Here is a 22,983-nt window from a genome sequence, read left to right as displayed (position 1 = left end):
GACCCTTGGAAACAAACCAGAGGACGCCTGTGCAGACTGCTTCTGCCCTATGACTTAGCCTCTATTCTGTTCCCCCAGAACTCAAGCAGACAGACTGAAGTATTGTGGAGTCTGCAGAACTGGGCCTCCCTGAAGCTGCATGTCAGAACTTACTTAGGCGTATTGTCTTTGTTGAATAAAACCCAATTAAGTAGAAATATTTGTTTGGGACTTCAAAGGGTCAAATTTAACAGAGAATGGTAATATAAAAGAAAAAAAAAAAGAAATCTGAACTTAACTGGAGAAGGGGGCTGGTAAGGGCTACCAAAGAGAGCCAGCGAGGGCTACAAAGGGGGCTATTCCGCAAGGGCTACGAAGGGAGTTACAAAGGGGGCTGGCAAGGGCTACGAAGTGGGCCCACGAGGACTACTGCTGTATCCTTCAGTTTCATTTTCTCTTTTTTAAAAACTTTATTATTATTATTATTATTAATTTATTTACATCTCAAGTGCTATCACTTACCCGGTTTCCCCCATCCTGGAAACCCCCATCTCTTCCCCTGTGGGAAGCCACATGTGCCGTTGCAGAGTGGCACTGACTACTGCTGGCCACCACGCATAAGTTTGGACAAACAACCAATGTGTACATATGCAGTAAAGTATTTTGCAAAGACACTGCCTGGCTCGGGCATGATAATGAGGCTTTGAGAGTATAACCAATCAGATGTGAGACATGCAAATGAGGTATGATAATGAGGCTCTGTGAGGTACAGAGAGAGAGTAGCCAATCAGATGAGGAACATGCAAATGAGGCGTAGTGCATAACCAATCCGGGTGTGAGACACGCCTCTCCTAGGCCTATATAAGCAGCACCAGTTCTGGGCTCGGGGTCTTTTCGCCTCTGCAATCAAGCTCTCCCAATAAACGTGTGCAGAAGGATCTTGTTGCAGTGTCGTTCTTGCTGGTCGAGTCCGGCGCGCGCAAGATTCCCCCTCCCCCTGCTTCTATGAGGGTGTTCCTCCACCCACCCACCTACTCCTGTCTCCCAACCCTTGAGTCCCCATACACTGGGGCATCTATACAGCCTTCATAGGACCAAGGACCTCTCCTCCCATTGATGCCTACATATTCAGCTGGAGCCATGTGTATTCCTTGGTTGGTGGCGTAGTCTCTTGGAGTTCTGGGGGGCTCTGGTTGGTTGATACTGTTGTTCTTCCTGTGGGGTTGCAAACTCCTTTAGCTCCTTCAGTCCTTTCAAACTCCTCCATTGGGGGCCCCACACTCAGTCCAGTAGTTGGCTGAGAGCTCTCGCAGGGCCTCTCAGGAGACAGCCATATCAGGCTCCTTTTAGCAAGCATTTCTTAGCATCCTCAATAGTGTCGGAGTTTGGTGACGGTATTTGGGATGAATCCCCAGGTGGGACAGTCTCTGGATAGCCTTTCCTTCAGTCTCTGCTCTGAACTTTGCCTCCATATTTGCTCCTCTGAGTATTTTGATCCCCCTTTCTAAGAAGGACTGAAGCACTCACACTGTGATCTTCCTTCTTCTTGAGCTTCATGTGGTCTGTGAATTATATCTTGGGTATTCCAAGCTTCTGGGCTAATATCCACTTATCAGTGAGTGCATACCATGTGTGTTCTTTTGTGATTGGGTTACCTCACTCAGGATGATATTTTCTAGTTCCATCCATTTGCCTAGGAATTTCATGAATTCATCATTTTTAATAGCCGAATAGTACTCCATTGTGTAAATGTACCACATTTCCTCTACCCATTCCTCTGTTGAGGGGCATCTGGGTTCTTTCCAGCTTCTGCCTATTATGAATAAGGCTGCTATGAACATAGTGGAGCATGTGTCCTTGTTATCTGTTGGAGAATCTTTTGGGTATATGCCCAGTAGTAGCTCTCAGAAGATGGAAAGATCTCCCATGTTTATGGATTGGCAGGATTAATATAGTAAAAATAGCCATCTTGCCAGAAGCAGTCTACAGATTAAATGCAATCCCCATCAAAATTCCAAGTCAATTCTTCACAGAGTTAGGAAGAACTATTCTCAAATTCATTTGGAATAACAAAAAAACCCCAGGATATCAAAAACTATTTTAAATAACAAAAGAACTTCTGGGAGAATCAGCATCCCTGACCTCAAGCTGTACTACAGAGCAATGACAGGTAGGTAGATCAATGGAGTAGAATTGAAGACCCAAAAATGAACCCATATACCAATGGTCACTTGATCTTTGACAAAGAAGCTAAAACCATCCAGTGGGAAAAAAGACAGCATTTTCAACAAATGGTGCTGGTTCAACTGGATGTCAACATGTAGAAGAACGCGAATTGATCCATTCTTATCTCCTTGTACAAAGCACAAGTCCAAGTGGACCAAGGACCTCCACATAAAACCAGATACACTTTGTCTAATAGAAGAGAAAGTGGGGAAAAGTCTTGAACACATAGGCCCAGGGGAAAAGTTCCTGAACAGAACACCAATGGCTTATGCTCTAAGATCAAGAATAGACAAATGGGACCTCATAAAATTGCAAAGCTTCTGTAAGGCAAAGGATACTGTCAATAGGATAAAACGGCAACCAACAGACTGGGAAAAGATCTTTACCAATCTTACATACAAAAGAGAGCTAATATCTAATATATACAAAGAACTCAAGAAGTTACACTCCAGAGAACTAAATAACCCTATTAAAAAGGGGGTACAGAGCTAAACAGAGAATTCTCAACTGAGGAATCTTGTATGGCTGAGAAGCACCTAAAGAAATGTTCAACATCCTTAGTCATCAGGGAAATGCAAATCAAAACAACCCTGAGATTCCACCTCACACCAGTCAGAATGGCTGAGATCAAAACATCAAGTGACAGCAGATGCTGGCGAGGATGTGGAGAAAGAGGAACACGCCTCCATTGCTGGTGGATTGCAAGCTGGTACAACCACTCTGGAAATCAGTTTGGCGGTTCCTCAGCAAATTGGACATATATTACCTGAGGACCCAGCTATACCACTCCTGGGCATATACCCATAAGACTCAGTTCCATTTATATACTATAATTTTGACATTTTTATTTTGTTGTATTTTAATCTTGTTTACCACTAAATTCGATAAACACACATGGTTTCTTTCTTTTTTCCTACCAGGTTGGCAATTAACTTTAACAGTTTGGTCTGCATGGTAAGAAACTGATAGGGGTTATATTTTTATTACAGCCTTCTACACAAAGTATAAGTGAGAATTGTATTGTGTTCCTACTGTAGTTTAAACAACATATTGAAACAACTTTAGCTTTTCTTTTTTAAATTTTCTTTTCTTTATTTATTTTTATAGTCTTCAAACTTGGCCAGTGTGTTTTCTAGGTAGCTTCACAAAGGACCAGTTCACATCCCGTTTTTGCTTCCATATTGCCACATTCATCTTTCCTTTCCTTTCCTTTCCTTTCCTTTCCTTTCCTTTCCTTTCCTTTCCTTTCCTTTCCTTTCCTTTCCTTTCCTTTCCTTTTTTTGTTTTTTGTTTTTTGTTTTTTTTTTTGAAATAGGGTTTCTCTGTATAGCCCTGGCTGTCCTGGAACTCACTTTGTAGACCAGGCTGGCCTCAAACTCAGAAATCCGCCTGCCTCTCACATTCATATTTTCTAATCTTATATAATTTCATTTCTTTGTTGTGCTTTAATCTTTATTTGAAGATATTTCATAGTCTACTCTTAACCCTCTGAGGATACTGTCCAAGAGTCCTCGTGGATGTCTGAAACCCTGGATAGTACTATATAGTTGTGGTGGTTCTGGATTTATAATCACCATGGACACACAGTTCTGAGTCTATGAGGGTGTTTCTAGAAAGGCTGAGCTGGGGAAGGAGTCCCACCCTGTGTGTGGTTGGCATCATCCCATGGGTTGGGGTTCATCTCTCCTTGCTTTCTGACTGCAGGAGCAACGTGACCAGTCACACTATGCTCCTGCCACACAGCTAGAGCCCTCCTGCCTTCCTCACCGAGATATGCTGTGTCCCTTAAAATAAAATAATAATAATAAAAAAGAAACAGAACATAACCTCCAAGCCAAACCCTTCCTCCCTTAAATTGCTTCTTTTTTCCTTATTTATTTATTCATTCACTTTATATCCCAATGTCAGCACCCCCTCTCAGTTCCTCCTCACACATCTCCTCCCTCAACCCCCTTCTACTTCTCTCTGAGAAGGGGGAGCCCCTCCTCCCCATATCATTCCATGTTGGCACATTAAGTCACTGCAGGATTAGGCACATCTTCTCCCACTGAGGCCAGACAAGGCAGCCCAGTTAGGGGAACAGGATCCACAGGCAGGGAACAGCGCCAGGGACAGCCCCCTCTCCAGTGGTTGGGGAACCCTCATGAAGACCAACCTACATATCTGCTACATATGTGTATGTAGGGGGCTAGCTCCAGCCCATGTATGCTCTTTGGTTGGTGGCTCAGTCCCTTGAAGCCCCCAAGAATCCAGGTTAGTTGACTCTGGTTTTCCTGCTGAGTCCCTATCCTCTTTGGGTCCCCCAATCTGTCTCCCAACTCTCCCACAAGACTCCATGAGCTCCACCTAATGTTTGGCTGTGAGTCTCTGCATCTGTTTCCATCAGCTGCTGGATTGGGCCTCTCACAGGACAGTTATACTAAACTCCTGTAAGCATAACAGAGTATCGGTTGTAGTGTCAGGGATTGGTGCTTGTCCATGGAATGGGTCACATTTTGGGCCAGTCATTGGTTGGCCATTCCCTCCATCTCTGATCCATCTTTGTCTCTGTACATCTTGTAGGCAGGACACATTTTAGGTCAAGGTTTTGTGGGTGGGTTGCTGTCCTTATTCCTCCACTGGGAGTCCTGCCTGGCTACAGGAGGTAGCATCTTCAGGTTCCATATCCCCCACTTTGAGGAGTCTCAGCTAGAGTCACCCCTATAGAATCCCTAGGCCCTCCTCCTATCCCAGGTTTCTGGCACGTCCTAGAGGTCCCCCAACCAATGGTTTCCGTTCTCTGTCCTCTTCTCTCCCTACACCTGATTCTCTTGCCCTGTTCCCCCTCACCCCCATATCCCCTCTTCCACCCAGTTCCCTTCCTCCATCTACCTCTGATATCTATTTTATCTCCCTTTCTGAGAAAGATTCAAGCATTTTCCCTGGGATCTTCCTTGTTGCTTGACTTCTTTGGGTCTGTGGATTGTAGATGGTTATTTTGTACTTTATGGCTAAAACCCACTTACAAGTGGGTATCATCCCATCAGACCCAAAAGGACATCATGCATGTCTTTTTGGGTTTGGGTTACTTCACTCAGGATATTTTCTCGTTCCACCAATTTGCCTGCAAAATTCATGTTGTCCTTAATATTTAATGGCCGAGTAGTATTCCATTGTGTAAATGAACCACATTTTCTTAATCAATTCTTCAGTTGAGAGACATTTGGGTTGTTTCCAGTTTCTGGCTACTATGAATAAAGCTGCTATGAATATGTGTCACTGTGGGCAAGGAATTTAATACCCTCAACCTAGCTGACTGGAATCTAGTATTTTCCTAGCAGCCTCCAGATGAAGATGTAGAACTCTCATCTCCTCCTGCACCATGATTGCTTGGATGTTGCCATGTTCCTCCCTTGATGATGATGGACTGAACCTCTGAAACCCCAAATAAATATTGTCCTTATAAGAGTTGCCTTGGTCATGGTGTTTGTTCACAGCAGTAAAACCATAACTAAGACCCCACAAAATTGATTTCCAGAGTGGTTGTATAAGTTTGCACTCCCACCAGCAATGGAGGAATGCTCCCTTTGCTCCACATCCTCGCCAGCATGTGCTATCACTTGAGTTTTTTATTTTAGCCATTCTGATGGGTGTAAGGTAGAATATCAGAGTCATCAGTATTTCCCTGATGACTAAGGGCATTGGGCATTTTTTAAAAAGTGTTTTTCAGCCATTAGAGATTCCTCTGTTGATAATTCTCTGTTTTTACTCCATACTCCATTTTTGAATTGAGTTGTTTGGGTTGTTGGTGTCTAACTTCTTGAGTTCTTTATATATATTAGGTATTAATCTTCTGTCAGATTTAGGGTTGGTGAAGATCTTTTCCCAATCTGTAGGCTGTCATTTGGTCCTATCAACAGTGTCCTTTGTCTCACAGAAGCATTTCAGTTTCACGAGGTACCATTTATTAATTGTTGATCTTAGAGCCTGAGCCATTGGTGTTTTGTTCAGGAAGTTGTCTCCTGTACCAATGAGTTTAAGGCTACTCCCCACTTTTTTTTTTTTTTTTTTTGAGACTGGGTTTCTCTGTGTAGCCCTGGCTGTCCTGGAACTCACTTTGTAGACCAGGCTGGCCTCGAACTCAGAAATCCGCCTGCCTCTGCCTCCTGAGTTCTGGGATTAAAGGCGTGTGTCACCACCGCCCGGCTTACTCCCCACTTTCTATTTTATTATATTTAATGCATCTGGTTTTACATTGAGGTCTTTGATCCTCCTCTTGGACTTGAGTTTTATGCAGGGTGATAAATATGAATCTATTTACATTCTTCTACATGCAGAGTCCAGTCAGACCAGCATCATTTGTTGAAGATTCGCTCCCTTTTCCATTGTATGATTTTGGCTTCTTTGTCAAAAATCATGGTCTTCTATTTGATTCTATTGATCAATCTGTCTGTTTTTATACCAGTACCATGCAGTTTTTATTACTATTGCTCTGTTGTGCAGCTTGAAATTATGGATGGTGATACCCCCAGAAGTTCTTTTATTGTACAGGATCGTTCTAGCTATCCTGAGGGTTTATTTTTTCCATATTAAGTTGAGAATTGTTCTTTCAAGGTCTATGAAGAATTGTGTTGGAATTTTGATGGGAATTGCATTGAATCTGGAGATTGCTTTTGGTAAGATGGCCATTCTCAGCATGTTAATCCTATGGATCCTTGAGAATGGGAGATCTTTCCATCTTCTGATATCTTCTTCAGTTTCGTTCTTCAGTAACTTGAAGTTCTTGTCATATAGGCATTTCACTTGGTTAGAATTGCACCAAGATATTTGATATTATTTGTGACTTTTGTGAAAGGTGTTGTCTCCCTAATATCTTTCTCAGCCTATTTTTCATTTGTGTAAAGGAGGGTTACTGATTTTTCTGAGTTAATTTTATACCCAGCCATTTTGCTGAAGTTGTTTATCAGCTGTAGGAGTTCTCTGGTAGAATTTTTGGGGTTGCTTACATATACTATTGTATCATCTGCCAATAGCAATACTTTGACTTCTTCCTTTCCAACTTTTATGCCCTTGATATAATTTAGTTGTCTAATTGCTCTAGCTAGGACTTCAAGTACTATATTGAAGAAATAGGAAGAGTGGACAGCCTAGTCTTGTCCTGGCTTTAGTGGAATTGTTTTCAGTTTCTCTTCATTACATTTGCTGTTGGCTATTGGCTTGCTGTATATTACCTTTATTGTGTTTAGGTATGTATGTGCCTTGTATCACTGCTCTCTCCAAGACTTTTAACATAAAGGGATGTTAGATTTGTCAAAGACCTTTTCAGCATCTAATGAGATGATCATATGGTTTTTTTCTTTCAATTTGTTTATATGGTGGATTTTTGTATATTGAACCACCCCTATGTCCTTGGGATGAGGCCTTCTTAATCATGGTGGGTGATGTCATTGGTGTACTCTTGGATTCGACCTGTTAGTATTTTACTAAGGATTTTTACATCAGTGTTCATAATAGAAATTGGCCTAAATCCTTAAGTTGCTTCTTGCCAGGCAATAGTTCATAGTGACATGGAAAGTGGCCATGACATCTCTTCTACAGATGTGTTCACAAGGACTTCTCCAGTTTCATATTCTTTATTTTAAAAATTATTATTATTATTATTATTTTGGTTTTTAGAGACAGGGTTTCTCTGTGTAGCTCTGGCTGTCCTGGAACTCACTTTGTAGACCAGGCTGGCCTCGAACTCAGAAATCCGCCTGCCTCTGCCTCCTGAGTGCTGGGATTAAAGGCGTGTGTTTAAAAACTTATGTGTATGGGTATGTTGCATGCATTTATGTATTATGTATATGCCTGGTGTCCTTGGAGGCCAGAAGAAGATGTTTAATACTGTGATGGTATGAATATGCTTGGCCCATAGGGAGTTAGGAAGTGTGACCTTGTTGGAAGAAGTGTATCACTGTGGGGGTGGGCTTGGAGGTTTCCTCCTATGTTCAAGCTCTACCCATTTTTGAAGAGAGCTTCCTCCTAGCTGCCTACAGATGCCAGTCTTTCCTGGTTGATTTCAAATCATGTTGCAGAACTCTCACTCCTTCTCCAGTATCATAGCTGCCTGCACATTGCCATGATTCCTGCTATGGCGATAGTGCACTAAAAACCTGTCAATCTATAAGCCAGCCCCAGTTAAGTGCTTGTCTTTGTAAGAGTTGTCTTGGTCATGGTGTCTTTCACAACAATTGGAATTCTAACTAAGATAGACCCTGGGACTGGATTACAGACAGTTGTAAGGCACCATGTGATTTCTGGGAATCAAATACAGATCCACTGCAAGAGCTCTTGACCACCAAGTCATTTCTCCAGCCCTCTCTATTATAATTTTGTGGATACACTATGATATATGATCTATTGTGAACTGAAATACCATCATGCAGTACAGGACTGTTCTGTGTTCTCCTGATACTACAAACCTATATATAATAAGACTTACATTCTAGGATAGGCACAGGAGGAGGAGGCCAATGCTAACGACTAGCAGCAAAATAAAATAATCTTAACAACACACTACCATAAAGTTACTAAAACTTATGATATTTTATTGTGAAAATTTCCATTTGATAAATTTGGGCTTTGGTTTACCTTGGTAATGGTAACTACAGAAAGTGAAATCCTGTTTATAGGTGGACCATGCTATTAGAGTTTATCCCTAGGATAGGGAAACTGTGTCATGGTGTGCCTTACTGTCTGCCGGAATTAGCTGAGGCACAGAGAGCAATCATGAACGGTGAAAGAAGCGAATGTGATTGGTTGTTGATCATGGTGCCCATCTGCAACTTTCGTAGTGATTTGTGGGCTGAAAGTCAGCCAGACATCTGTCCCTGGTGTTATTACTTAGAGCATACACGGAGTAGAAACTGCAGTTTGCACTGCATTGTGAATGACTGATCTTTCATTTAACTGGGCGATGATGCCTGAAGTGTGTATGTGTCGGATCTGCCCATAGGGAGGGATGCCTTTTTTTTTTCCCATTTTTTATTAGGTATTTAGCTCATTTACATTTCCAATGCTATACCAAAAGTCCCCCATACCCACCCACCCCCACTCCCCTACCCACCCACTCCCCCTTTTTGGCCCTGGCGTTCCCCTGTACTGGGGCATATAAAGTTTGCGTGTCCAATGGGCCTCTCTTTCCAGTGATGGCCGACTAGGCCATCTTTTGATACATATGCAGCTAGAGTCAAGAGCTCCGGGGTACTGGTTAGTTCATAATGTTGTTCCACCTATAGGGTTGCAGATGAGGGATGCCTTTAATACACTTAAATGATTTGATTATTTAAAAATATATAAACATGGTCTGGAGAGATGGCTCAGTGGTTAAGGGCACCGACTGCTCTTCCTGAGGTCCTGAGTTCAGTACCCAGCAACCACATGGTAGCTCACAACCATCTGTAATGGGATCCAATGCCCTCTTCTGGTATGTCTGAAGACAGTGACAGATTTATTTATTTATTTTTTTGTTTATTTAATGTGTGTGAGTACACCATCACTGTCTCCAAGTGCACCAGAAGAGGGCATTGGATCCCATTACAGGTCTGGTGAGATGGATCAGTGGGTAAGAGCACTGATTGTTCTTCCGAAGGTCCTTGAGTTCAAATCCCAGCAACCACATGGTGGCTCACAACCACCCATAATGAGATCTGACGCCCTCTTCTGAAGACAGCTGCAGTGTACTTATTTATAATAATAAATACATCTTTAAAAAAATCCCATTACAGATGACTGTGAGCCACCACGTGGTTGCTGGGAACTGAACTCAGGACCTCTGGAAGAGCAGTCAGTGCTCTTAACCACTGAGATATCTCTCCAGCCCAAAAAACTGTATCATTTTTTAAAAGAAATCTAAATAAATTCTCACTACAATTACCTCTTATATTCCCAGATCATAAACTAGCTGAATATTTTATCTGCATATGACTTTGAAGTTTAGAAATTATGTTCGTGTGTCCATAAGAAGCTCGAGAAGGCCCTGTGATTGCCTTCTCAAGCTTCTTTCTTGCCCCCTTTTCCTGTTGACAGTCCTGAATAAGCTACCTCCTTCTCTGACGTATACTGCTTCTGTTCACAGACAAAATAGGCAAACCATCTCCATCACCAGCTACCTCCCTCCATTCTATCTTGACGTTTTGTGGTCTAGAACTGCCCTTCCAGCAGGATAAAAATTTTGCCCTAGTTCTAAGTGTAGCCAACTAGAGTCAATTTTCTGATGACTAGCTCAACACCAGGCATGCTTTTTTCCCCCAGGAAAATGCATCATGGTGACTGGGTTACCACCGTCTTTCAAATTTCAGGCCGACCTGAAAGTTTTCCCTCAACTTCAAAAATCTAAAAAAAATTTAAAAGCCCATGTAGCATGTAATATCCTCTTCAAAAGCTCACAAAGGAAAAAGGTTCCTGAAGAGGTTCTGTTTGTCTCTTTTCTTTGGGACTTTTGAAGCATTTTTGCATTAACGAAATGGTTTAAAATGGACCCAGAGAGAGCCAGTGCGGTTCTTTTGTACTTGAGACAGGCTGGGAATGGAATGCAGAGCAGTTAACAAATGCCTGTCACTGTACTCACTGAAACCACAAGCTGCAGGAACGCTTGCTCAGGTTTACTACTCGATTTACTTCTGGAAAGTGATTTGTTTTGGGGGCAAGAGATGGGTGGGTGGGAGACGTGATACCAGACTGGGAGGAGAAGAGAGAAACTTGCTTCCAGAGTTGTTCTGAGGGTTCTTTTAACAGTGACGGTTTCAGACACACATTGGAGGGCACTTTGGATAACGAGTGGTTTGCTGGCAGAAGATCTTTTGTTTAAGTCTGCATTCCAAACGTTTGCTTTATTAAACACAGTGGCTGTCTATTAGGGAAAATCATCTGCATACTGAACAAAGGCTTAGTACTTTGGGAGACAAGATAGTAAGTCTGGGGAGAGGTGTTCATATGCTCCCCTGAGACCTGCTTCCTGGAAGGGCTAATGGGAAAGCTAGGGGTTTCTTCTGGAAACAGGGAAGGCCTCACTAGCAAGTTGTCTGTGAGTTGGAAGTCAGTGCTACTTTCTTTTGTATTTTGTCTCAAAATTCCTGTGTTGGAGTCTGAATGCCTGGTACCCTAAGGTGTGATTATTTCAGAAGAGAGAGACTTTAAAGAATGAATTCTAGTAAATGAGGTCAAAGGGACAAGTATAACTTGTGTTCTTCTGAGACAGATAGAGCCATGAAGAAAGTACTGGTAAGTTATTTCTCTGCCACAGCCATCTAACAAGCAGGGGCTTGGGATGTGGCTCAGTGACAGAGCACTCACCTCACATGCTCAAAGTTTATGGTTCCGTCTCTGGAGTTGTAAGAGAACAGCCAAGGAGAGAGATCTCAGGATGAAGCCAGTTCCACTGACAGGCAGCAAGGAAATCCATTTCAGTTGTTTAAGCCACCCTTATCAACAACGCTCAGGGGAAAAGAGGTGGAGCCCGTAGAACAGGCAGTGACGGTCTGTCTTTGTTCCACCCAGTGTTGGAGGGCTTTCTGTCCAGCCATGGGACCTCCATCCTCTTCCTTAACTTGTGACTCTTGGGACACCTCCACCCTGCCACAATCTGGGCCTCTCCTGGTTTTGAGTGCAGCTTTTCTGTTTATGACAAGTCGAAGGCTTACTCCACACATCTTAAAAGTGCAAACCTTCTTTCTTCACATTTAGTTCACTGGAAGGTTAATATGACCACAATGAAAGAGAATTCAGAAAGTAGCTTTGTAAACACCCACCCATTCTAGGGTGTCAGCATGTAGTTGATTTTCCCTTCAGTCTTTAAGTGCTATGCCTAGAAGCCCCACCCCTGTCGTCCTCCATGGAATTGTGACAAATAGGTTCCATGGGTCTCGATCAGACAGGGGAAACTGGAATAGTTAAAGCCCTTAGAAGGGAAGCGAAGAGGATTGGGCGGCCTGTGCAAGGCAGGTCCCTGGGGCCCTGGTCTTGGCTGCCGCCGGCAGTGCCAGTTTCAGCGGCAAAGAAGGCAGTGGTGAGCGGCAGCAGTGGCGTGAGCCTGACCAGCCAGCCGGTCTGAGGTCCAGCTATGAATGGTTCTGGAGAGAAAACTCTTCCCCAAGTGTTTACAGCTCCGTAAAACAGCCACTCTCAGACAATTGTTGGTGAGCTAACTTGTGCCCTTTATTCCATGTGGACAGGGACTTTATAAACACCGAGGAGTAGGGTGAGATCCAGGGGCAGATGCTTCCCACTGGCTCAGTCTGAGGTGAGAGTGATACTCGCCTGCACGGGGAAGGACTGCAGGTGTTTTCCCTATGTGACTGTCATGGTCCGCTCAGTGAGGTGTTATGGCCACATATGCCAGAGCAGGTAGAGGCAGGCAGGGAGTGACCCCACTCTTACCATTCTCAATTCTGAGGTCCATGGGGGTTTGAACTCACTTAACCTTACCAGTTCTGTCTAGTGGCATGGTCTACTTGTCCCCCACACCCCTTTGCCAAAATGACTTCTAGGATATATAATATATGTATGTATAATTTTATGTATGTTTCTATAGTCTTCTTTTATATATTTTCCTATGTATGTATGTATGTTTCTTTCTATATCTGTATATGTACATATGTTTGTTTCTATAATCTTGTATGTTTCTATATATGTATATATGCAAGTTTCTAGAATCTTCTTTTTAAAAACGATACTATTAGCTTGGTGTAGTGGTGCACACGCCTTTAATCCTAGCACTCAGGAGGCAGAGGCAGGTAGATCTGTGAGTTCAAGGCCTGTCTGGTTTATATAGTGAGATCTAGGACAGCCAGGGCTGTGTAGAGAGACTCTACAAACAAACAAACAAACAAAACAAATAAACAAACAAAACAAAAAAGGAAAAAGGATAATATTGTGTCATAAACTTTAATTAATGGTACAAGAGAATATTGTTAAGTATACTTTTAGTGACTTATAGTACAGTCACTGAATGGACACAGTAGTTAAATGTATCCATTTCTCAATTCTTTCATCTATCTATCTATCTATCTATCTATCTATCTATCTATCTATCTATCTATCTACTTTTGGAGCCAGGATGAAACTATGTAGCTCTGAACTCACTTATATAGATCAAGTAGGCCTTGAACCCATAGAGATCCCTCTGCCTCAGCTTTTGGGAGTAAAAGCATGTGTTACCACAACCAGCAGTTTCTCAATTCTTGAAGTTTGTATGTATGTATGTATGTATGTATGTATGTATGGCATGTATGTATTCATCCATCCACAGCATCTTTCTATGTATCCCTAGCTGGCCTGAAACTTAACTATGAAGCCCAGGTTGGTTTCGAACATGGAAATCCTCCTGAATCTGCTGTCTGCGTGGTGTGATTACAAGCACAAGTCACTGTGAATAGCTTCAGTTTTGGAATAGTTAGGCCATTTTACATTGTTCTCAGTTCTTTATCTTTATGGACAACACAGGGATAATTTTCCTTCTGTTTTACATTTTGCCCTGACTGGTTGAATCACCTTCAAAGGCCAAGACCATTTTGTGCAGAAGCTTGGCATTGTCTCCAAGTCGTGTCTCCTATGTGAGCCTGTGAAGGCCTGGCTCAGTGCCTATCTCTACCCATGCCATGGCATAACAGGAGCACTGCTGCTGCTATCTTCAGGGAATCATCTATCTAGTCTGTAGCATTTTCACCCAGTATAATCATGGGTTTGACTTGGTGAAATTCAAGGGTAAAGATTAAAGCATGTCTGAATCTCAGATAAGTTGGTTAAAGTATCTGACTATGGTGATTTAAATTCCACCTGCACGGGACCACATGTCATTAAGAAAAATTCTACACAGAAAAGGAAACAATCAGCAGAATGAAGAGACAGAACACAGAAAGGGAGATACTCTTTGCCAACTACATACACAGGGAGGGTCATATCTAAACTATATAAAGATCTGAAAATATTAAATAGCATTGGGCTAGAGAGATGTCTCAAAGGTTGAACACTGACTGCTCTTCCAAAGAAGCAAGGCTCAATTCCAAGTATCACATGGCATCTTATAACTGTCTGTAACTCCAGTTCTAGGGGAATCCAACACCCTGTTCTAGCTTGCTAGAGTACCAGGCACACATGTGGTACATAGATATAGATGCATGTAAAACATTCATGCACATAAAACAAATTGAAAATATTAAGTATACTATAAAACAAATCTGACAGTCAACAAATGGACTAATACATGGAATATACAGTTCTCAAAAGAAGAAACACAGATAGAGAAGCTAAACACAAATCTTAAAAGTAGGTTGAGATTCCAGCTCACCCCAGCTAGAATGGCTAATGAAGAAAAACAGGACGGCGAATGCTGGTGAGGATGTGGGGAGAGAGGATGCCTTATTCACTGTTGGTGCGAGTGCAAACTGGTATGGCACCACAGAGATTTCTAAAGACACTAAAACTAGAACTTCTGTGTGACCGAGTGAAGTGGAATTTTCTAGATATGTGATGTGATACAGACTCACGTGGTGTTTGGCTGAGGCCAGACCCATGGGAAGACACATGATGTTTGCAGAGAGTATAATCAGGACTCAACAGGCATTGATGGCAGGTTTGCATAGCTGGCCTTGTTGGTTTCAAGTCTTAGCTAATGCCTCGTTGATCTCGAGTCTTAGCTGAACTTCACTTTGTTGAGAGAGGTACAGCAGAGAACTTTTCCTGGGGTCCCCAGCTGATCCTGGCGGCTCCTACTGACATGTGCCAATTTGTGCCACTGCTGCTGATTCATGTTTGGTATCCTGACATTATTGAACTGGACTGCTGGTATCCTGATAATGGAGACTGAAATTGCCCCAAAGAATTACTTCTAAACAAGTTCACATCCCCTTGTTATATTTACCATCTTTTCTCCCCTACCTTTGGACAGTGGGCTAGAAGAGGGGGCACAGTTTGAAGCATTTGAGAACCCTCATTAAAGTAGGGTTTGAAAAAAGTCTAGTTCTTTCTGGTTGGCGCCAGTGCTGGGCCACCTTGGGCACAAACTCAGAGGACAGTCCCACGGTCCCCAGAGGTCTCTTCACTTCCCAGGCGCTCTAGCTTGCCCAGCATATTAGGATCACCAGTGAGTAGAACACAACATTTGTTCCAATACCACTGGGAATGACAGGGACCAGCAGGAGCCAGGGACACAGGGACCCTTCCTGACCAGTGGCTCGGGTTCCTTCCAGTTGTTGCTGGTCTACCTTGGTTGGGATCTCAGTGGACAGCCCTACAGCCCCCAGAGGAGGTACCACTTACAGGCACTCTAACACTCCCAGGATCTTAGGATCCCAGGATCCCAGGATTCCAGGAGCTTGGTCACACCATGATCTCAGGGTCTCAGAGGAAGCTTGACTCCCAGGAACTCTGACACACACAGAATCTCAGGATCACAGAGTAAGCTGGACTCTGAGGAGTTCTGACTGAAATGGGATTATAGGAAGGACAGGTTCCAATCAGATACAGCGAGGGCAGGAGGCACTTGAAATAATCAGATGGTGGGAGGCAATCGTAAGAACAGAAACAACAGAAACTAAGGTTACTTGGCATCATCAGAACCCAATTCTCCTACCATAGCATACACCATCACACCAGAAAAGCAAGATATGGATCTAAAGTTACTTCTCATGACGATCATCGATGGAGGACTTTAAGAAAGACACAAATAAATCCCTTAAAGAAATACAGAAGAACACAGGTAAACAGGTAGAAGCCCTTAAAGAGGAAACACAAAAATTTCTTAAAGAATTACAGGAAAACACATCAAAACAGGTGAAGGAATTGAACAAAACCACCCAGGATCTAAAAATGGAAGTAGAAACAATAAAGAAATCACAAAGGGAGGCATCTCTGAAGATAGAAAACCTAGGAAAGAAGTCAGGATCCATAGATGTAAGCTTCACCAACAGAATACAAGAAATGGAAGAGAGAATCTCAGGTGCAGAAGACACCATAGAAAACATTGACACAACAGTCAAATAAAATGTAAAATACAAAAAGACACTAACCCAAAACATCCAGGAAATCCAGGACACAATGAAAAGACCAAACCTAAGGATAATAGGTACAGATGAGAAGGAAAATTTCCAACTTAAAGGGCCAGTAAATATCTTCAACAAAATTATAGAAGAAAACTTCTCTAACCTAAAGAAAGAGATGCCCATGAACATACAAGAAGCCTATAAGAACATACAAGAACTCCAAATAGTTTGGACCAGAAAAGAAATTCCTCCCATCATATAGTAATCAAAATGCCAAATGCACAAAACAAAGAATATTAAAAGCAGTAAGTGAAAAAGGTCAAGTAACATATAATTCAGACCTATCAGAATTACACCAGACTTCTTACCAGAGACTATGAAAGCCAGAAGATCCTGGGAAGATGTCATACAGACCCTAAGGTACCACAAATGCCATCCCAGGCTACTCTACCCAGCAAAACTCTTAATTACCATAGATGGAGAAACTAAGGTATTCCATGACAAAACCAAATTTACAATATCTTTCCATGAATCCAGCCCTTCAAAGGATAAAAAAGGGAAAACTCTAATACAAGGAAGGAAACTACACCCTAGAAAAAGCAAGAAAGTAAGCTTTCTACAAATCTAAAAGAAGATAGCCACATGAACAGAATTCCATCTCTAACAACAAAAATAACAGGAAGCAACAATTACTTTTCCTTAATATCTCTTAATGTCAATGGACTCAATTCCCCAATAAAAAGACATAGACTAATAGACTGGTTATGTAAATAGTACTCGACATTTTGCTGCATACAGTAAACCTACCTCAGTGACAAAGACAGATACTACCTCAGAGTAAAAGGCTGGAAAACAATTTTCCAAGCAAATGGTCTGAAGAAACAAGCTGGGGTAGCTATTCTACTATCAAATAAAATAAACTTTCAACCTAAAGTTATCAAAAGATAAGGAGGGGCACTTCATACTCATCAAAGGTAAAATCTACCAAGACGAACTCTCAATTCTGAACATCTATGCTCCAAATGCAAGGGTATCTACATTCATAAAAGAAACTTTAGTAAAGCTCAAAGCACGCATTGCACCACATCTATAATAGTGGGAGACTTCAACACCCCACTGTCACCAATGGACAGATCCTGGAAACAGAAACTAAACAGAGATACATGGACACTAACAAAAGTTATGAAACAAATATATTTAATAGATATCTACAGAACATTTTATCCTAAAACAAAAGGATATACCTTCTTCTCAGCACCTCATGGTACCTTCTCCAAAATCTACCATATAATCAGCCACAAAACAGGCCTCAGCAGATATAAGAAGATTGAAATAATCCTATGCATCCTGTCAGATCACCATGGACTAAGGGTGATCTTCAATAACAACATAAATAATAGAAAGCCCACATTAACGTGGAAGCTGAACAACACTCTACTCAATGATAACTTGGTCAAGAAAGAAATAAAAAAGAAATTAAAGACTTTTTAGAGTTTAATGAAAATGAAACCACAACATACCCAAACTTATGGGACACAATGAAAGCAGTTCTAAGAGGAAAACTCATAGCTCTCTGAGTGCCTCCAAAAAGAAACTGGAGAGAGCATACACTAGCAGCTTGACAGCACACTTGAAAGCTCTAGAACAAAAAGAAACAGATTCACCCAAGAGGAATAGATGGCAAGAAATAATCAAACACAGGGCTGAAATTCACCAAGTGGAAACAAAAAGAACTATATAAAGAATCAACCAAACCAGGATCTGGTTCTTTGAGAAAATCAACAAAATAGATAAACCCTTAGCCAGTCTAACTAGAGGGCACAGAGACAGTATCCTAATTAACAAAATCAGAAATGAAAAGGGAGACATAACAACAGAACCTGAGGAAATCCAAAAAAATCATCAGATCCTAATACAAAAGCTTATACTCAACAAAACTGGAAAACCTGGATGAAATGGATGATTTTCTAGACAGACACCAGGTACCAAAGTTAAATTAGGATCAGATTAATGATCTAAACAGTCCCATATCCCCTAAAGAAATAGAAACAGTCATTAATAATCTCCCAACCAAAAAAAGCACAGGACCAGATGGGTTTAGTGCAGATTTCTATCAGACCTTCAAAGAAGACCTAATACCAATAATACTCAAACTATTCCACAAAATAGAAACAGAAGGTACTCTACCCAATATGTTGTATGAAGCCACAATTACTCTGATACCTAAACCACATAAAGACCCAACAAAGAAAGAGAACTTCAGACCAGTTTCCCTAATGAATATCTGTGCAAAAATACTCAATAAAATTTTTGCAAACTGAATCTAAGAACACATCAAAATGATCATCCATCACGAACAAGTAGGCTTCATTCCAGGGATGCAGGAATTGTTCAAAACACAGAAATCCATCAATGTAATCCAGTATATAAACAAAAGCAAAGAAAAAAAAACACATATGATCATCTCATTAGATGCTGAGAAAGCATTTGATAAAATCCAACACTCCTTCATGATAAAAGTCTTGGAAAGATCAGGAATTCAAGGCCTATACCTAAACATAATAAAAGCAACATACAGCAAACCAGTAGCCAACATCAAACTAAATGGAGAGAAACTTGAAGCAATCCCACTAAATTCAGGGACTAGACAAGACTGCCTACTCTCTCCCTACCTACTCAATATGGTACATGAAGTACTAGCTAGAGCAATTAGACAACAAAAGGAGATCAAAGGGATACAAATTGGAAAGCAATAAGTCAAAATATCACCATTTGCAGATGATATGATAGTACATATAAGTGACCCTAAAAATTCCACCAGAGAACTCCTAAACAACTTCAGCAAAGTAGCTGGATACAAAATTAACTCAAACAAATCAGTGGCCTTCCTCTACACAAAGGATAAACAGGCTCAGAAAGAAATTAGGGAAACAACACTCTTCTCAATAGTCACAAATAATATAAAATACCTTGGTGTGATGCTAACCAAGCAAGTGAAAGATCTGTATGATAAGAACTTCAAGTCTCTGAAGAGTGAAATCAAAGAAGATCTCAGAAGATGGGAAGATCTCCCATGCTCATGGATTGGCAAGATTAATATAGTAAAAATTGACATCTTGCTGAAAAGAAACTACAGATTTATTGCAATCCTCATCAAAATTCCACATCAATTCTTCATAGATTTAGAAAGAGCCATTTCCAAATTCATCTGGAATAACAAAAAACCCAGGATAGCGAAAACTAGTCTCAACAATAAAAGAACCTCTGGTGGAAACACCATGCCTGACCTAAAGCTGTACTACAGAGCAATTGTGATAAAAACTGCATGGTACTGGTACAGCAACAGACAGGTAGATCAATGGAATAGAATTGAAGACCCAAAAATGAACCTACACACCTATGTTCACTTGATCTTTGAAAGGGAGCTAAAACCATCCAGTGGAAAAAAAGACAGCATTTTCAACAAATGTGCTGGCTCAACTGGCAGTTAGCATGTAGAAGAATGCAAATTGATCCATTCCTATCTCCTTGTACAAAGCTCAAATCCAAGTGATCAAGGACCTTGACATAAAACCAGAGACACTGAAATTTATAGAGGAGAAAGTGGCAAGAGCCTCATATGGGCAAAGGGGAAAAATTCCTGAACAGAACACCAATGTCTTGTGCTCTAAGATCAAGAATTGACAAACAGGACCTCATAAAATTGAAAAGCTTCTGTAAGGCAAAGGGCACTTCCTTTCTTTTTCTTTTTCTTTACATCATTTTTTATTAGATATTTTCTTTATTTACATTTCAAATGCTATCCCTAAAGTTCCCTATACCCACCCCCTTGCCCTGCTCCCCTACCCACCCACTCCCACTTCTTGGCCCTGGCGTCCCCCTGTACTGGGGCAGATAAAGTTTGCAATATCAAGGGGCCTCTCTTCCCAATGATGGCTGACTAGGTCATCTTCTGCTACATATGCAGCTAGAGACATGAGCTCTGGGGGTAATAGTTAGTTCATATTGTCATTCCACCTATAGGGTTGCAGACCCCTTCAGCTCCTTGGGTACTTTCTCTAGCTCCTCCATTGGGGGCCCTGTGTTCCATCCTATAGATGACTGTGAGCATCCACTTCTGTATTTGTCAGGCACTGGCATAGCCTCACAAGAGACAGCTATATCAGGGTACTTTCAGCAAAATCTTGCTGGCATATGCAATAGTGTCTGGGTTTGGTGGCTGATTATGGGATGTATCCCTGGGTGGGGTAGTCTCTGGATGGTCCATCCTTTCAACTTAGCTCCAAACTTTGTCTCTGTAACTCCTTCCATGGGTGTTTTGTTCCCTATTCTAAGGAGGAATGAAGTATCCACACTTTGGTCTTTGTTCTTCTTGATTTTCTTGTGTTTTGCAAATTGTGTCTTGGTTATTCTAAGTTTCTGGGCTAATATCCACTTATCAGTGAGTGCATATCAAGTGACTTCTTTTGTGATTGGGTTACCTCACTCAGGATGATATCCTCCAGATACATCCATTTGAGGGGCACTTTCAATAAGACAAAAACAGCAACCAACTGATAGGGAAAAGATCTTTATCAATCTTAAATCTGATAGGGGGCTAATATCCAATATAACTCAAAAAGTTGGATTCCAGAAAACCAAATAACTCTATTAAAAAATGGGTTACAGAGCTAAACAAAGAACTCTCAACTGAGGAATACCGAATGGCTGAGAAACACTTAAAAAAATGTTCAACGTCCTTAACCATCAGGGAAATGCAAATAAAAAGAACCCTGAGATTATACCTCACACTAGGCAGAATGGCTAAGATCAAAAATGCAGGTGACAGCAGATGTTGTTGAGGATGTGGAGAAAGAGGAACACTCCTCCATTGCTGGTGGGATTGCAAGCTGGTACAACCACTCTGGAAATCAGTCTGATGGTTCCTCAGAAAATTGGACATAGTATTACCTGAGGATCCAGCAATACCACTCCTGGGTATATACCCAGAAGATACTCCAACATGTAATAAGGACATATGCTCTACTATGTTCATAGCAGCCTTATTTATAATAGCCAGAAGCTAGAAAGAACTCAGATGTCCCTCAACAGAGGAATGGATACAGAAAATGTGTTACATTTACAAAATGGAGTACTACTCAGCTATTAAAAAATATGAATTTATGAAATTCTTAGACAAATGTATGGATCTGGAGGATATCATCTTGAGTGCGGTAACCTAATTGCAAAAGAACACACATGGTATGCACTCACTGATAAATAGAAATTATCCCAGAAGCTCAGAATCCTTCTTAATAGGGGGAACAAAATACACATGGAAGGATTTACAGAGACAAAGTTTGGAGCAGAGACTGAAGGAATAACCATCCAGAGACTGCCCCACTTGGGGATTCATTCCATAAACAACCACCAAAGCTAGACATTATGGCAGATGCCAACAAGAGCTTGCTGACAGGAGCCTGATATATCTGTCTCCTGAGGGGCTCTGCAAATACAAAAGTGGAAGCTCTCAATCATCCTTTATACGGAGCACAAGGTCCCCAATGAAGGAGCTAGAGAAAGTACCCAAGGAGATGAAGGGGTCTGAAGCTTCATAGGAGGATCATCAATATGAACTAACCAGTACTCCCAGAGCTCCTTGGAACTAAATCACCAACCAAAGAGTACACATGGTGGAACTTGTGGTTCTAGCTGTGTATGTAGCAGAGGATGGCCTAATTGGCCATCAATGGGAGGAGAGACTCTAGGTCCTGTGAAGGTTCTATGCCTCAGTATAGGGGAATGCCAGGACTGGGAATGGGTGTGGGTGGGTTAGGGAATAGGGGAAGGGGAAGGGAATAGGGGACTTTCAGAGGGGAAACTAGAAAAGAGGATAACATTTGAAATGTAAATAAAGAAAATATCTAATGAAAAAATAATTAAAAAACAATGAATTTATGAAATTATTTGGCAAATGGATGGATCTGGAGGATATCATCCTGAGTGAGATAACCCAATCACAAAAAGAACACACATGATATTCACTCACTGATAAGTGCATATTAGCCCAAAGGCTTAGAATACCCAACATACAGTTCACAAACCACATGAAACTCAAGAAGAAGGAAGATCAAAGTGTGGATACTTCAGTCCTTCTTAGAAGGGGGAATAAAACACCCATGGAAGGAGTTACAGAGACCAAGTGTGGAGCTGAGACTGAAGGAATGACCATCCAGAGACTGCCCCACCTGGGGATCCATCCCTATACAATCACTAAACCCAGACACTGTTGTTGATGCCAACAAGTGCTTGCTGACAGGAGCCTTATATAGCTGTCTCCTGAGAGGCTCTGCCAGTGCCTGACAAATACAGACGTGAATACTCATAGCCAACCATGGGACTGAGCACAGGGTTCCCAATGAAGGAGCTAGAGAAAGGATCCAAGGAGTTGAGGGGGCTTGCAGCCCCATAGGAGGAACAACAATATGAACTAACCAGTATTCCAGAGCTCCCAGGGACTAACCACCAACCAAAGAGTGCATATGGAGGGACCCATGGCTCTAGCTGCATATGTCGCAGAGGATGGCCTTGTTGGGCATCAGTGGGAGAAGAGGCCCTTGGTCCTGTGAAGGCTCTATGCCCCAGTGCAGGGCCAGGGCCAGGGCCAGGGCCAGGGAGTGGGTGGGTTGTTGAGCAGGGGTAGGGGAGGAGGGGGTAGGGGAAGCAGGTTTTCAGAGGGAAAACCAGGAAAGGGATAACATTTGAAATGTAAATAAAGAAAATATCCAATAAAGTAAAA

The sequence above is a fragment of the Mus musculus genome, chromosome 4 (assembly GCF_000001635.26).
Source record: "Mus musculus strain C57BL/6J chromosome 4, GRCm38.p6 C57BL/6J".
Taxonomy (NCBI): Eukaryota; Metazoa; Chordata; class Mammalia; order Rodentia; family Muridae; genus Mus; species Mus musculus.
Note: the sequence above shows the minus strand (reverse complement) of the source record.